General features: G+C 43.2%; 2 non-coding genes across 2 annotated transcripts; both read left to right on the top strand.

Moving 5' to 3' along the window:
• Positions 1 to 9,337: 9,337 nt before the first annotated feature.
• On the top strand, positions 9,338 to 9,444 carry LOC118492695. Its single transcript, XR_004894697.1, has one exon. It is a non-coding gene; the product is annotated as a small nucleolar RNA R71 (small nucleolar RNA).
• A 5,996-nt stretch (positions 9,445 to 15,440) lies between these two features.
• LOC118492687 lies at positions 15,441 to 15,547 on the top strand. Its single transcript, XR_004894689.1, has one exon. It is a non-coding gene; the product is annotated as a small nucleolar RNA R71 (small nucleolar RNA).
• The last annotated feature ends 1,804 nt before the right edge of the window (positions 15,548 to 17,351 follow it).

Below are 17,351 nucleotides of genomic sequence, written 5' to 3'. Positions count from 1 at the left end.
TTTGATAGGCACTTATGACAGTTGAAAACTTAATAATTACGTTGGATTTTATACTATGCTTCCGCTACTTAAACTATGTTATTTGAACACCTTTCATATTGTGGGTTGATGTACACTTACGTTTATTATTACTTATTATGTTCGATATGATTGGTGGCTTGATCCTGGTCATGTCACGCCTCCAAGCGGTGGTACTCCGCATGTAGATTTTGGGGGTGTGACAGATTGGTATCAGAGCCATTGGTTATAGAGAACTTGGTTTTAATAAGGGGAAAACGTTTTTATTAAAACCAGACTATAACCAGAACAGTGCTCTCAACAATCCACAATGACGCTTCGCTCCACGTGCAAGACTCAACATCCTGGGTAATATGGTTTATGTATTATTGCCTACTTGCTAGATTACATAGAACTTTGCTCGTAGTATGCTTAGATACACATAACACTATTGTTTGAGAACACTTGTGTGCTTACTCTCTTCTGTCATCGCACTTTTCGCGAACCTCTCCCTCACTTATGTTACCTTTGCTATGAAGATCATGTCTGGACGTATTAACATGACTCAAGCCTAGTTGACGGCTCTCATCAACGAAAAAGTTGTTGCGGCACTTACAGCCGCACAGGCAGGAGGTATATCCTGCAGTCATAACTCACACTAGGATCTTTAGATCCTACACTCCTAAACCAACTCTTGTGTTTAACTTTGTCCTATTCGTACACAATAGGTCAACCCGCACAGCAACCTGTTTGCACTTTCAAGAACTTCATGGACTGTCGTCCAAGCACGTTCAGTGGCACTGAAGGAGTAGTGGGACTCCTCCATTGGTTTGAGAAGCTCGAGTCGGTGTTTGAAATGTGTGAATGCCCTGAGGCTCGCAGGGTGAAATACGCCACTGGTACTTTGGAAGGAATTGCGCTGACTTGGTGGAACGCGCAAGTTCAGATTCTAGGACTGGCAGCTGCTAACGCCACCCCTTGGAACGATTTTAAGGAACTGATCAAGCGAGAATACTGCACGCGTGATGACATCCACAAGTTGGAAGTGGAGCTTTACCATCTGAAAATGACGGGATCGGAAATTGAAGCTTATACGAAACGGTCAAACGAGCTAGCCATCTTGTGTCCAACCATGGTGGACCCTCCAATCAAGCACATTGAGTTGTACCTCAAGGGTCTAGCCTCAGAAATTCAGAGCCATGTGACATCGGCTAACCTCGACAATATCCAGGACATTCAGCGTCTTGCTCATCGCCTCACGGATCAGGTAGTGGAACAGAACAGGCTGCCTAAACGTATCAGCGCTACTGCTACCGCTACCACTTCTGCTACTCCCGCTACTCCCAATGACAACAAGCGGAAATGGGATGGGGATTCCAGCAAGGGCTCAGCTACCGTTCAGTCTCAAGCACAGCAGCAGCGCAAGAATAGTGATTACCAGAGCCCGGGTCAGCAAACTTTTGGTGGTCAGGGGCAGGGTGGATATCGGGGAATTCACCCACTGTGTAACAGGTGCAACAGACACCACAGTGGTCAGTGCTGCAAGGGCCGCTGTCAGAGATGTCTCAAGATAGGGCACGAAGCTAAAGATTGCAGGAGCTCACGACCTGCGAATCAGAACCAACAACAACCACCAGCTCCTCAAAACCAACAGCAGCAGTAACAGCGAGGCAACAGAGGATGTTTTCAGTGTGGTGCTGAAGGCCACTTCAAGCGGGATTGCCCCCAGTTGAACCAGAATCGTAACAACAATAACAATCAGGGCAATGGGAACAACAACGGTGGAAACAACAACGGCAATGAAGCTAGGGGACGTGCATTTGTGCTGGGGCAGGGAGAAGCAAGGAATGATCCCAACGTAGTCATGGGTAAGTTTCTTCTCGACGACTTTTATGTTACTGTATTGTTTGATTCGGGTGCGGATACAAGTTACATGTCTTTGAAAGTTAGTCAGATGTTAAAACGTGCACCAACTCCCTTAAACACCAAACATGTCGTAGAGTTAGCTAACGGTAAAAGTCTAGAGGCCACACACATAGTTCAGGGTTGTAATCTTATCCTCGCTGGTCAGACTTTCTCTATTGATCTCATTCCCATAGCTCTGGGTAGTTTCAACATCGTCATTGGAATGGACTGGTTATCCCAGCAGCAAGCAGAGATCTTATGCAAGAGAAGATTGTTCGTATCCCTCGTTCCGGTCGGGAACCTCTCGAAGTTCAAGGCGACAAGAGTGGTGCTGTGGTAGGAATGATCTCCTTTTTAAAGGCTCAAAAGTGTTTGCATAAGGGCCACACTGCCATTTTGGCACTTGTTACAGACACGTCAACGAAGGAGAAGAAATTGGAGGATATTCCAGTAGTACGCGACTTTCCTCAGGTGTTCCCTGAAGATTTACCTAGTCTACCGCCTCATCGCCAGGTCGAGTTTCAAATCGAGCTAGCACCAGGAGCAGCACCGATAGCACGTGCGCCGTATCGCTTAGCTCCATCAGAATTGGAAGAACTATCTGCACAGCTACAAGAACTCTTGGATAAGGGATTTATCCGACCTAGCTCTTCGCCTTGGGGAGCTCCAGTATTATTCGTGAAAAAGAAGGACGGTACCTTCAGGATGTGCATTGATTACCGTGAACTGAACAAGTTGACAGTGAAGAACTGCTATCCACTTCCACGTACTGATGACTTATTCGACCAGTTGCAAGGGTCAAGCTACTACTCCAAGATAGACCTGAGGTCAGGTTATCATCAGCTGAGAGTCCGGGATGAGGACGTCTCCAAAACAGCATTCAGAACTCGTTACGGCCACTACGAGTTTCTAGTCATGCCATTCGGGTTGACAAACGCACCGGCAGTCTTTATGGACCTTATGAACAGGGTGTGCAAGCCCTACCTAGACAAGTTTGTGATTGTATTCATCGACGACATCCTGATCTACTCTAAGAGTCAGGAGGAACACGAGCAGCACCTACCACTTATTTTGAAGCTCCTACGAACAGAACAGTTGTACGCCAAGTTTTCAAAATGCGACTTCTGGCTTCGTGAAGTCCATTTTCTAGGCCATGTGGTAAACAAGGATGGGATCCATGTTGATCCATCCAAGGTAGATTCGATCAGGAACTGGCCTGCACCACGTACACCAACGGAAATACGCCAATTCTTGGGTTTGGCGGGTTACTACAGACGATTTATCAAGGATTTCTCAAAGATTGCACACCCGCTCACACTACTGACACAGAGGGGTGTCACCTACCATTGGGGTAACACTCAGGAAACTGCTTTTCAACACTTGAAGGATAGACTTTGCAGTGCACCTATCCTCTCGTTGCCAGAGGGCACGGACGATTTTGTGGTCTATTGTGACGCATCGATACAGGGGCCTGGTTGTGTATTGATGCAACGGGATAAGGTTATTGCTTACGCTTCGCGCCAACTTAAGGTTCACGAACGGAACTACACGACGCATTATTTAGAGCTGGGAGCCATTGTTTTCGCGCTCAAGATATGGCGACACTACCTGTACGGTACCAAGTGCACTATCTACACCGATTACAGGAGTCTCGAGCATATCTTCAAGCAGAAGGAATTGAACATGCGTCAACGTCGATGGGTTGAACTACTTAACGATTACGAATGCGCCATCAAGTACCATCCAGGCAAAGCCAACGTTGTGGCTGACGCTCTCAGTCGAAAAGACACTCTACCTAGACGCGTGCGAGCACTACAGCTTACCATCCAGTCTAATCTTCCTGCACAGATACGAGATGCTCAGGTAGAAGCATTGAAACCAGAAAACTTCAGGGCTGAAGCCTTACGCGGTTCAAGGCAGTGATTAGAACAAAAGGAAGACGGCGCCTACTATGTAACGGGGCGTATTTGGGTCCCACTTTATGGCGGCTTACGCGAGCTTGTAATGGACGAAGCACTTAAGTCTCGCTACTCGGTACATCCAGGTTTGGATAAAATGTACCACGACCTCAGAACTACGTACTAGTGGCCTAGCATGACGGCCCACATAGCAACTTACGTTGGCAAGTGTCTGACTTGTGTGAGAGTCAAAGCAGAATACTAGAAACCATCAGGCCTACTTCAGCAACCCAAGATACCACAGTGGAAATGGGAGGAAATTTCCATGGATTTTGTTACTGGCCTACCTAGATCCCAGCGTTGGAATGATACAATTTGGGTGATCGTGGATCGAATCACAAAGTCTGCACATTTCCTAGCTATTAAGGAAACAGGCAAGTTCTCCACTCTAGCAGACGTATATCTCAAGGAAGTTGTCTCAAGGCACGGGGTGCCAACCTCTATCATTTCGGATCGCGATGCACGATTTACTTCAGAACTATGGCAAGCTATGCACAAATCTTTTGGCTCTCGATTAGACATGAGCACAGCATATCACCCTCAAACGGATGGACAGTCTGAGCGCACGATTCAAACTCTAGAAGACATGCTTCGGGCATGTGTCATCGATTTCGGCAACAGCTGGGAAAAGCATCTCCCTTTAATGGAGTTCTCGTACAATAACAGTTACCACACCAGCATCCAAGCTGCTCCATTCGAGGCATTGTACGGACGTAAATGCCGGTCACCTCTCTGTTGGGCAGAGGTGGGGGATAGTCAAATCACAGGTCCAGAAATGGTAGTTGATGCTACTGAACGGATTGCTCAGATACGACAACACATGGTGGCAGCTCGCGACCGTCAGAAAAGTTACGCTGATAAGCGCAGGAAACCACTCGAGTTCCAAGTTGGGGATCGAGTGCTACTCAAAGTCTCACCCTGGAAGGGTGTGGTTCGTTTTGGCAAAAGAGGCAAACTCAATCCGCGGTATGTCGGACCGTTCGAAATCATAGAAAGGATAGGCAAAGTAGCCTACAAACTGAACCTACCAGCTGAACTCGGTGCAGTTCACAATGTTTTCCACGTGTCGAATCTAAAGAAGTGTCTGTCAGATGAGACTCTCATAGTTCCTTTGAAGGAGCTCACTATCGACGAACAGTTGCGATTCGTCGAGGAACCTGTTGAAATCACAGACCGGGATGTTAAGGTACTCAAGCACACCAGAATGCCTCTTGTTCGAGTTCGTTGGAACTCCCGTCGTGGCCCAGAGTTCACCTGGGAACGAGAAGACCAAATGAAAGAAAAGTATCCCCAGTTGTTCGCAAACAGTACAACCACTACTGAGGCTGAAGCTACCACGGAATTTTAGGACGAAATTCCAGATCAACGGGGGGAGGATGTGACACCCCAGGAAAACCATGCAACTTAACTAGCTTCCTCAGTGAGTACGTACCAAATTTCGGGACAAAATTTCTTTTAAGTTGGGGATAATGTGACAACTCGTATTTCCGAACTTATACATTGCTTAATGTAACGTATGTGAACTTGGTGTAATTATTTGATATGCTAATTTAATGAATGTTATGTTTGATATGTGCTATGTGTAATATATGTATGTATGCAAACGAGCCCAAACGCACAACACTCACCCGATCACACAAGCCCACTTGGGGCCGTATTTCTTGTATTCGGACCAAATGGCAGCCCATGATGGGCCGGCCCACTCTCTTTATACGCATAACACTTAGGGGGAAAGGGTTTACTTCTCACAACTTGCTAAACAAGAACACACACAAACCCTAGCTCTTTCTCTCCTCTCAAACTCGACGGCAACACTCTTTCCCTCAATCGAAGATCATAGTGCTCGGATCATTCTCTTGTTTGGATCATTCTCGTTATACTCTTTTGACCGGTTAGTGTTTCATGTTATGTGTTTTATTCGGGTGATGTATTGATATGTTGATGATATGTGATCGGTCATATATGTGTTTGAATCCGAATGTGAACTATGAACCATATACTGGATGATTTTATGGATGCCATGAATTATGTGAATGATGATGATCTAGATTTAGAATCGGATATATATATATATAATCGGCTGTTGTGATATGATATTCGAAGTGGTTGTAGGATGATTAGTATTGCATGTTGATATAAAAGTTGCTAGCCTAATGACCCGGATTGAATGTTTGATTATTGTTCATAACTATGATTATCTAGGGTTCATGAGAATTTACTAGAATATGCTCAGTTTGATCGATTATATGTTAAATGGATAGTTGGAAATTTGTTAATTGATAAAATGTAAAGAAGGAAACTGTTGAAAGTTTGTAACTGATTTCATGAAATCCGGATGTGTAAACCAATCGCACAAGATCTCTTGGTCGCACAAGAGGTCCATACGCACAAAGAAGTCCAGTCGCACAAGACGATCCAATCGCACAAGGTACCCCAGTCGCACAAGGCTAATTGGATCGCACAAGTTGTAATGTTGGGCCGGGTGTACCATTTGGGCTGGGCTAGTCCAATCGCACAACTCCAACGGATCGCACAAGCCATCCGGATCGCACAAGATATATTTATTCAATGGGCCGTATATGTTTGGACTTCTTTAATGGTGGGCTTATTTATATGTTGGGCCGGGTTATTTTTTGATCGCATAACCTGTTGTGGATCGCACAAGGTTGTGCTGGACGCACAACAGGTTGGGCCGACTATCTTTTGGGCTTAGTCATTTGAATCGCACAAGCTGGTATATGAAGTGTACTTGACTAATTATGTGTTGCCATGGTAAATACGTGTTGTAACCTGTGTGTAGACATACGTGTATTACTTGAACCTAGACCTGACTTGTATGGTAACCCTGTTAGGACGTGGTTGACCACTCTTAGTTCAAGTAACCTTTGGTGTAATCTGCCGAGCAAACCAAGGTGAGTTCACACTCTTACCAAGGCATGGGATTCCCAGGGTCGGGAATGGGTTTGGAAGATTTCTTATACTTAAGTTAATATCAGGATTATGTACTTTGGGCCTCGGGAGAGGAAGGTTATTGATAGATACTGCTAGACTAGTAATACAAATACTTCTCTTCACACACACGCCGGGAACGGCTGCGATAATAGAACTAATCTTCGCACACATGCCTGGAATGGCTGCGAACCATACTCTAAACTTCGCACACATGCCAGGTGGGCTGCGATACAAATATACCTAGTCTAGAATACTTGGGAAACTCCCACTAATCTTCGCACACATGCCTAGAGGGCTGCGATACAAATGCATACGATACATGGATTTCTAAACGAACATACGATTTACAATACGATTACTATAATTGAACAAACCACTATGAACTCGCTCAACTAGTTGTTGACTCTCTGTTACATGCCTTGCAGGACCTTAGGTACTCATGGAGCTTGCACGGGAGGCGCAGTCGTTGTGGGCACGGATTGTGGATGTTTTGATAGACACTTATGACAGTTGAAAACTTAATAATTACGTTGGATTTTATACTATGCTTCCGCTACTTAAACTATGTTATTTGAACACCTTTCATATTGTGGGTTGATATACACTTACGTTTATTATTACTTATTATGTTCGATATGATAGGTGGCTTGATCCTGATGTGTGTCGGTGTGTATATAATGTAGATATATAATTAAGCCCTTTTTACACCTTTAGCCAAGTTTTAAATTTATAAAACACGATATTCACTAACATTAAACACACATATGGGCAAGTGCACCCATCGTGGACGTAGTATAGTGTTGGTAAGATACCGAGGTTGTCCAAGGACACAAGAGCTTTTAGTACCGGTTTATCCTCAACGTCTAATCAAATCAAAAAGTTAGAAAAATGTTTTTAAACTAAGAAAATAAAAACTAACTAAATGCTGAAAAATAAAAATAAAATAAAAACAGATAGACAAGATGAATCATTTCATGTAGTTGACCAGGTCGTCGTCCTCTATTCTCTTCCCAACTCCGAATTTTACTTCATCATCCCCATACCTCAAGGTGAGTGTTCCGTCATTCATATCTACCACCGCTTGTGCGGTGGCAAGAAATGGTCTCCCTAGTATGAGGGGGACCTCGGTGTCTTCCTCCATATCGAGTATGACAAAGTCGGCTGGATAGACGAATCTGCTTACCTTTACCAAGACATTTTCAATGACACCTTGTGGGAATTTGACGGATCGATCAGCGAGTTTTATGCTCATTTTTGTAGGACTCGTGGTTCCCAGGCCAAGCCTTTTAAACATTGATGAGGGCATGAGGTTAATGCTAGCCCCAAGGTCGGCTAGGGCATTACGAACGGGGGACTCCCCTATTGAGCAGGGAATCCTGAAGCTTCCGGGATCGATTTTCTTTTGGGGAAGTTTATTGAGTACGAGGGCGGAGCATTCTTCGCCTAAATTGACTAATTGCAAATTTTCAATTTTCTTTTTATGAGTGAGGAAGTCCCTCATGAACTTAGAGTATTTGGGCATTTGGGTTAGGACCTCAATAAAAGGAATATTGACATGCAATTGCTTTAATAGACTTTCGAACTTCGCGAATTGCTCATTGGTCTTCTGACGAATTAACCTACCGTGGTACGGAACTCGAGGAGCTTTGGTAGGCTCTGTTGACGGAGGGGAGTTCTTTTCCTGCAGAGGTATGGGTGCCGTTTCTTCTGTTGGCGGCGGCGCTTCTGCAGGCCCTACGGTGCGGTTTCGTAGCGTGATGAGGTGAACTTGCGCTTTTGGGTTTGTTTCGGTATTGCTAGGTAATGCGCCTTGCGGTCTCTCGGCAAAATTTTGAGCTATTTGATTTAATTGTTTTTCTATGTTTTGAATACTAGCTTGTTGATTTCTAAAATTTGATTCTAATTGTAGAAATCTTTCCGAGTTTTTCTTTTCAGTGTCGGAGATGTGGCGAGATATAGTATCTTCAAGCCTTTCTCGTCCACTTTGTTGTTGAGTGAAATTTTGTGACTCATTTCTTGGTTGTTGAAAGTTTGTTCGTTGGGTTTGTTGGTTATTACTATTGCCGGGTTCTCTCCAACCAAGGTTTGGGTGGTTTCGCCATCCTTGGTTGTAAGTTCCCGTTGGAGGACCCGACAGCCTAGGTCTATTATCAATGTAGTTTACCAATTCTTGTTGATTGTCCGTTTCTTTCATACAACTCCAATTTTCATGTGACCCACCACACCCTTCACAAGCCATAACCGAGACTGTTTTTGTCATTTCCAATTTTTTTATTTTTGAAGAAAGGGCCTCGATTTGGGCTTGTAAAGAGGTGCTTTCATCGACCTTATGGGTGCCCGGGGCAATAGATTTATTGCCTCGGGGGGTGTGCCATTGAAAATTGGTTTGAGCAATTTCCTCAATTTGGTTATATATTTCATGCGGGCGTCGATTACCTAAAAGTCCCCCGGAGCTAGAATCAAGTGTCTGCCTTGTATGTGGCAACAATCCATTATAGAAAGTGGATACTTGTTGCTATATCGCAAGGCCGTGATGTGGACACTTACGTAATAACTCCTTGAACCTTTCCCAAGTTTCATATAAGGATTCCCCGTCCTCTTGTGAATATGTATTAATTTCAGTCATTAATTTAGCCGTTTTAGCGGGAGGGAAATACTTATATAGAAATTTTTGGGCTAGTTCATCCCAGGTGTTTACCGATCCAGCTGGGAGGGCGTTGAGCCAAGCTTTTGCTCGGTCTTTTAGTGAGAAAGGAAACATTCGGAGGCGGATGGCGTCATTTGATGCTCCGTTGATCCGAAAGGTATCACATATTTCTAAGAAATTAGTAATATGTAGATGAGGATCCTCGTCCGCAAGCCCATGGAAGGTTGCGGAGTTTTGGAGCATTTGTATCAAATGCGGCCGAAGTTCGAAGTTATTAGCTTCAACATTCGGAGCATTGATAGCGGCGCCTAAGTTACCTACGCTGGGTCGTAGATAATCCATGAGGGTACGTTGGTCCGCCATTGGAGGTGAATCACCCGAAACCTTCTCTTGGTTTTTAGCTTTTAATCTTTTTCTGAGAAAGCGTTCGGGTTCTTCTAGAGGTTCTTTTATGTCCTTATTAGAACTGGAGCTCATACACTATGTAAGATTGGCTTCGGGTTCCAAGTCCTGCAATAAAAACAGAAAAGAATGCTGGTCAGAAGGTTCACCACGGCCCCGTGTTCAGCGAACACGGCCCGTGGTCGGAGTTACAGTGATTGTTTTCCAGATCCCAGTTACTGGAAGTTGGACACGGCCCCGTGGTCAGCCTTCTGTAACTTAGAAAACCAAAAACTGCCAGTAACGATGCTGGGCACGACCCGTGTCCGACCAGGCACGGCCCGTGCTGAGCTCTGCAGAAGCTGAAAAACTAAGAAAATCCTAAAAAATTAAAAAAAAAATATGATTAGGCCGTTGATTCCTAACTTTCTTAAAATCCTTGTGTCCCCGGCAACGGCGCCAAAAACTTGATGTGTGTCGGTGTGTATATTATTTAGATATACAATTAAGCCCTTTTTACACCTTTAGCCAAGTTTTAAATTTATAAAACACGATATTCACTAACACTAAACACACATATGGGCAAGTGCACCCATCGTGGACGTAGTATAGTGTTGGTAAGATACCCAGGTCATCCAAAGACACAAGAGCTTTTAGTCCCGGTTTATCCTCAACGTCTAATCAAATCAAAAAGTTAGAAAAATGTTTTTAAACTAAGAAAATAAAAACTAACTAAATGCTGAAAAATAAAAATAAAATAAAAACAGATAGACAAGATGAATCACTTGGATCCGACTCGTGTATTAGTATAACCTTAGATTATTTTCGCACTTTTGCACTTGTTTAAGAGATTATCTTAGTTATTGTAGTAGGCCCCTCTTTTGAAGGCGACGTTACCCTCAACCCAGTAGTTTGAGTCAGCAAGGATACAATCCTAAAGGGTTGGATTATTGGAAGATAATGAATTAAGTTATTAATGCAAATTGTGGTAGGCCCCGCTTTTGGCGGTGACGTTACCCTCGGCTAAGTAGTCTGAGTCAGCAGGGATACAGTCCTAAATAGTCGGGTTATAGTATTAATAGTAGTTAACTTATGAGGGGGTCAAAGAGTTTGGATCCCCGCCATCCAATACCTATGGGCATTGAAGGAGATCCTACTAAATTTGACCCAGGTCCCTTGCAGGACCTCTAAACGCTGAACAAGGGTAAGACCCTTACCAAACCGTTCCCTTAACCCCCGACCAGGTAGCCAACATACCTCCATATAGACCGTGGAGATATGAATGGTGAAAATCTTTTATTTTATATAGACAGTAAAATAATGCCAAGACACCACGGACAAACGATAAGGAAAGATCACCTTCAACATAAGCAACTAGTTATTAAAGTCTTTAATACAAAACCAAATAAAAAGTGCAAAAGATTAAAAATAAAAAGTATTATACTAAACACTTGTCTTCACCAAGTGATGTAAGAGACTTAGGCAAACATGGCCTTGATTGTCAAGAACTCTTACTATCAATCTTGGATCCCGAGACGACTCACACACTCTACGATGGACAATGGATGATGGTGGTGGATGATGGTGTTATGGTGGTGGTGGGTGGTGGATGAAGTGTGAGAGAGGTGGTGTGCCAAGGGATGAGTTGGAATGAAACCAAGCACTCCTATTTATAGGCTGAACAGAAGGCTGGGCACGGCCCCGTGTCCGCTGGACACGCCCCCGTGCCCGTCTGACACTCTCTCTCTTCATTAATTGTAATTCGCAATTACAATTAATGCGCCTGCTGTACTTTCGCCACGCCCCCGTGCTCACTGGACACGGCCCCGTGGTGGGCAATAGAAGCTTCTACAGGTTTGTCTTTTCTGCTGCTTCTTGGGCACGGCCCCGTGCTGGCTGAGCATGGGGCGTGTTCAGGCTTCTGTTTTCTCTTCTTTGCTTGGGAGGATGCCGTTGAGGGTTCGGGCAGTCTACTTTTATTCCTTTTCTTGTATTTATGTTAGAATTAGCTGTCTTTTTGCTTCTTTTGTGAATTTGAGCTCATTTCATCCTGAAAATACAAAAGGAAGACAAAAACACTCTTTTTCTAACATTAGTACTTAAAAAGGGTTAGTTTTATGCCTTATTTGATGTAATTTATATGTTGCATTTTACAAACATCAAATACCCCCACACTTGAACTTTTGCTTGTCCTCAAGCAAAACTCTTTAAATGTGGCTTACACTCCCAAATGGAATGGGTAGAAGAGAAGGTTTTTGGCTTGTCATAGAGTGTCGGGAATCCAAGATCTTTTTGGGTTTTATTTTTATTTATTTACAATCCTATTCGTTATGATTTATTTAGAACTTTCATAGGACAAATTACTTATTTGGGCATAACATGCCTTTTTAAAATTTCATTTATATACAAGTTCACATACCTCACGGGAGAAATCACTCAACACTCGGCCGAAGGTGTATTTTTTTTTTTTTTTTTTTTTTTTGTGAATCACTCAAGAGCGGCATGGAACTTACGCCTTCCATAGGCTTGCCAAGCAATCAATCCTCCTCCTTTTTAACTTTATACCTTTGTAAATATCAAGAGGACTTTTTGGGTGACGGGTTAGGCTTGGGCTAAAGGTGGGTGGTTGGGTTAGTGGTTAGTAAAAGCGCGAAAAGCGTAAAAAGCGTCGGTTTTCGTAACACATTTTGTTTTTAGTGACTTTTTATTTTGAAGTATTTCTCCAAACAAGCTTTTGTATAGCTTTGTTTGTTTTTAACTTCATCATTATTTTTTTTTTCAGTCACATAAAAGAACGAGCTTGCGAAAAACCGACCTTGTTACTAAAATAAAGGGTGAAAAATAAAAAGGGTTTTTTTTTGGGTGGGTGAAAAGGGTTTAGGGTAAAGAAACGAAAGGTTTAGGCTCAAAGGGGTTAACTAGGGGGATTTTGGGTAGGTGGTAAAAAAATGAAAAATAATGGTGTAGAAAGAAAAATGGTTAGTCCTAATGCCTCTATCATTTACTTACTTGGGTTTAAGTTGGTAAGGACCGGGAATGAATCGTCGTGGCAAGTTCTAGAATTGTAAGAACCAAGCGGCTATTCACACAAGAAACGAAAAATGAGCATTTAGTCTAAAGATGTAAATTTGTATGCTCTATAAAGGCTCAAAACTCACTTTTGTGGGAATGGGTTTTTTAATGTGATCAAGTATATATAATCATATTTTAACTACACTTGATATGCCGTTTCATAATTTTCTTATGTTGGTTCTTGTTATCACGACGCTCTCGGTTGTAAATTTTATAAAAATATAACCTTATTAATTTTGGGATTCCTAACTTAAACTTCAGACAAGTAAAAAGAAAAAATGAAAAATTTGTTTGAAAAAATTTGGGGTGTTTAGCGGTTCCAATAGAGTTTTGTGTAAGGCTTGTTGTTAGGACTTGCAAAATTTCAAAGTGTTAGCTTTCCCCCCACACTTAAATTACACATTGTCCTCAATGTGTCCCAAAAATAAATTTTTAGGTTGATTGGATGTGTAATGTGGTGTTAAAAAGCAAAGATTTATGTTACTGGCAGTCTGGACACGGCCCCGTGGGGACCGGACACGGCCCCGTGTTCAGGTGCCAGTAACAGAAATTAAAGAAATGAGACAGAAGTCTGGACACGGGGGCATGTCTGGTGAACACGGCCCGTGTCCAGTTACCTGAACTGGGCGTTTTTCTGCAGGTGGCTCAGCACGGGGCCGTGTTGGTTGAGCACGGCCCGTGTTGAGCCTTCTGTAATGGAGATTTGTGTCGGGTTGCTTCGTTCTTTGTGCATGGGGCCATTTTTCTCGTTCCATTTTTCATCCATTATCACCACGAGTGTGTTTTATTCCTACAAATTAAAACTAAAAGATTAAACTAAACTAAGGATAGTTCCGCGGAATGCCTCCATGGTGCGCTACGTTTATAAGGGTCCTTGGCTAGACCCAATGTGAGGTTATATATTTTCTGAGTGGGATGCTTGGCGTCCCATGTTACACCGTCGGAGAGCAGCATCCAAGCTCGAATCAATAACCTTCATGTAGTTGACCGGGTCGTCGTCCTCTATTCTCTTCCCAACTCCGAATTTTACTTCATCATCTCCATACCTCAAGGTGAGTGTTCCGTCATTCATATCTACCACCGCTTGTGCGGTGGCAAGAAATGGTCTCCCTAGTATGAGGGGGACCTCGGTGTCTTCCTCCATATCGAGTATGACAAAGTCGGCTGGATAGACGAATCTGCTTACCTTTACCAAGACATTTTCAATGACACCTTGTGGGAATTTGACGGATCGATCAGCGAGTTGTATGCTCATTTTTGTAGGACTCGTGGTTCCCAGGCCAAGCCTTTTAAACATTGATGAGGGCATGAGGTTAATGCTAGCCCCAAGGTCGGCTAGGGCATTACGAACGGGGGACTCCCCTATTGAGCAGGGAATCCTGAAGCTTCCGAGATCGATTTTCTTTTGGGGAAGTTTATTGAGTACGAGGGCAGAGCATTCTTCGCCTAAATTGACTAATTGCAAATTTTCAATTTTCTTTTTATGAGTGAGGAAGTCCCTCATGAACTTAGAGTATTTGGGCATTTGGGTTAGGACCTCAATAAAAGGAATATTGACATGCAATTGCTTTAATAGACTTTCGAACTTCGCGAATTGCTAATTGGTCTTCTGACGAATTAACCTACCGGGGTACGGAACTCGAGGAGCTTTGGTAGGCTCTGGTGACGGAGGGGAGTTCTTTTCCTGCAGAGGTGTGGGTGCCGTTTCTTCTGTTGGCGGTGGCGCTTCTGCAGGCCCTACGGTGCGGTTTTGTAGCGTGATGAGGTGAACTTGCGCTTTTGGGTTTGTTTCGGTATTGCTAGGTAGTGCGCCTTGCGGTCTCTCGGCAAAATTTTGAGCTATTTGATTTAATTGTTTTTCTATGTTTTGAATACTAGCTTGTTGATTTCTAAAATTTGATTCTAATTGTAGAAATCTTTCCGAGTTTTTCTTTTCAGTGTCGGAGATGAGGCGAGATACAGTATCTTCAAGCCTTTCTCGTCCACTTTGTTGTTGAGTGAAATTTTGTGACTCATTTCTTGGTTGTTGAAAGTTTGTTCGTTGGGTTTGTTGGTTATTACTATTGCCGGGTTCTCTCCAACCAAGGTTTGGGTGGTTTCGCCATCCTTGGTTGTAAGTTCCCGTTGGAGGACCTGACGGCCTAGGTCTATTATCAATGTAGTTTACCAATTCTTGTTGATTGTCCGTTTCTTACATACAACTCCAATTTTAATGTGACCCACCACACCCTTCACAAGCCATAACCGAGACTGTTTTTGTCATTTCCAATTTTTTTTATTTTTGAAGAAAGGGCCTCGATTTGGGCTTGTAAAGAAGTGCTTTCATCGACCTTATGGGCGCCCGGGGCAATAGATTTATTGCCTCGGGGGTGTGCCATTGAAAATTGGTTTGAGCAATTTCCTCAATTTGGTTATATATTTCATGCGGGCGTCGATTACCTAAAAGTCCCCCGGAGCTAGAATCAAGTGCCTGCCTTGTATGTGGCAACAATCCATTATAGAAAGTGGATGCTTGTTGCCATATCGCAAGGCCGTGATGTGGACACTTACGTAATAACTCCTTGAACCTTTCCCAAGTTTCATATAAGTATTCCCCGTCCTCTTGTGAATATGTATTAATTTCAGTCATTAATTTAGCCGTTTTAGCGGGAGGGAAATACTTATATAGAAATTTTTGGGCTAGTTCATCCCAGGTGTTTACTTATCCAGCTGGGAGGGCGTTGAGCCAAGCTTTTGCTCGGTCTTTTAGTGAGAAAGGAAACATTCGGAGGCGGATGGCGTCATTTGATGCTCCGTTGATCCGAAAGGTATCACATATTTCTAAGAAATTAGTAATATGTAGATGAGGATCCTCGTCCGCAAGCCCATGGAAGGTTGCGGAGTTTTGGAGCATTTGTATCAAATGCGGCCGAAGTTCGAAGTTATTAGCTTCAACATTCGGAGCATTGATAGCGGCGCCTAAGTTACCTACGGTGGGTCGTAGATAATCCATGAGGGTACGTTGGTCCGCCATTGGAGGTGAATCACCCGAAACCTTCTCTTGGTTTTTAGCTTTTAATCTTTTTCTGAGAAAGCGTTCGGGTTCTTCTAGAGGTTCTTTTATGTCCTTATTAGAACTGGAGCTCATACACTATGTAAGATTGGCGTCGGGTTCCAAGTCCTGCAATAAAAACAGAAAAGAATGCTGGTCAGAAGGTTCACCACGGCCCCGTGTTCAGCGAACACGGCCCGTGGTCGGAGTTACAGTGATTGTTTTCCAGATCCCAGTTACTGGAAGTTGGACACGGCCCCGTGTTGCACCGACACGGCCCCGTGGTCAGCCTTCTGTAACTTGGAAAACCAAAAACTGCCAGTAACGATGCTGGGCACGGCCCGTGTCCGACCAGGCACGGCCCGTGCTGAGCTCTGCAGAAGCTGAAAAACTAAGAAAATCCTAAAAAATAAAAAATAAAATATGATTAGGCCGTTGATTCCTAACTTTTTTAAAATCCTTGTGTCCCCGGCAACGGCGCCAAAAACTTGATGTGTGTCGGTGTGTATATAATTTAGATATATAATTAAGCCCTTTTTACACCTTTAGCCAAGTTTTAAATTTAAAAAACACGATATTCACTAACACTAAACACACATATGGGCAAGTGCACCCATCGTGGACGTAGTATAGTGTTGGTAAGATACCGAGGTCGTCCAAGGACACAAGAGCTTTTAGTACCGGTTTATCCTCAACGTCTAATCAAATCAAAAAGTTAGAAAAATGTTTTTAAACTAAGAAAATAAAAACTAACTAAATGCTGAAAAATAAAAATAAAATAAAAACAGATAGACAAGATGAATCACTTGGATCCGACTCGTGTATTAGTATAACCTTTGATTATTTTCGCACTTTTGCACTTGTTTAAGAGATTATCTTAGTTATTGTAGTAGGCCCCTCTTTTGAAGGCGACGTTACCCTCAACCCAGTAGTTTGAGTCAGCAAGGATACAATCCTAAAGGATTGGATTATTGGAAGATAATGAATTAAGATATTAATGCAAATTGTGGTAGGCCCCGCTTTTGGCGGTGACGTTACCCTCGGCTAAGTAGTCTGAGTCAGCAGGGATACAGTCCTAAATAGCCGGGTTATAGTATTAATAGTAGTTAACTTATGAGGGGGTCAAAGAGTTTGGATCCCCGCCATCCAATACCTATGGGCATTGAAGGAGATCCTACTAAATTTGACCCAGGTCCCTTGCAGGACCTCTAAACGCTGAACAAGGGCAAGACCCTTACCAAACCGTTCCCTTAACCCCCGACCAGGTAGCCAACATACCTCCATATAGACCGTGGAGATATGAATGGTGAAAATCTTTTATTTTATATAGACAGTAAAATAATGCCAAGACACCACGGACAAACGATAAGGAAAGATCACCTTCAACATAAGCAACTAGTTATTAAAG

Source organism: Helianthus annuus, chromosome 5, assembly GCF_002127325.2.
Source record: "Helianthus annuus cultivar XRQ/B chromosome 5, HanXRQr2.0-SUNRISE, whole genome shotgun sequence".
Lineage (NCBI taxonomy): Eukaryota > Viridiplantae > Streptophyta > Magnoliopsida > Asterales > Asteraceae > Helianthus > Helianthus annuus.
Note: the sequence above shows the minus strand (reverse complement) of the source record. Positions and strands in the feature narration are given on the sequence as shown.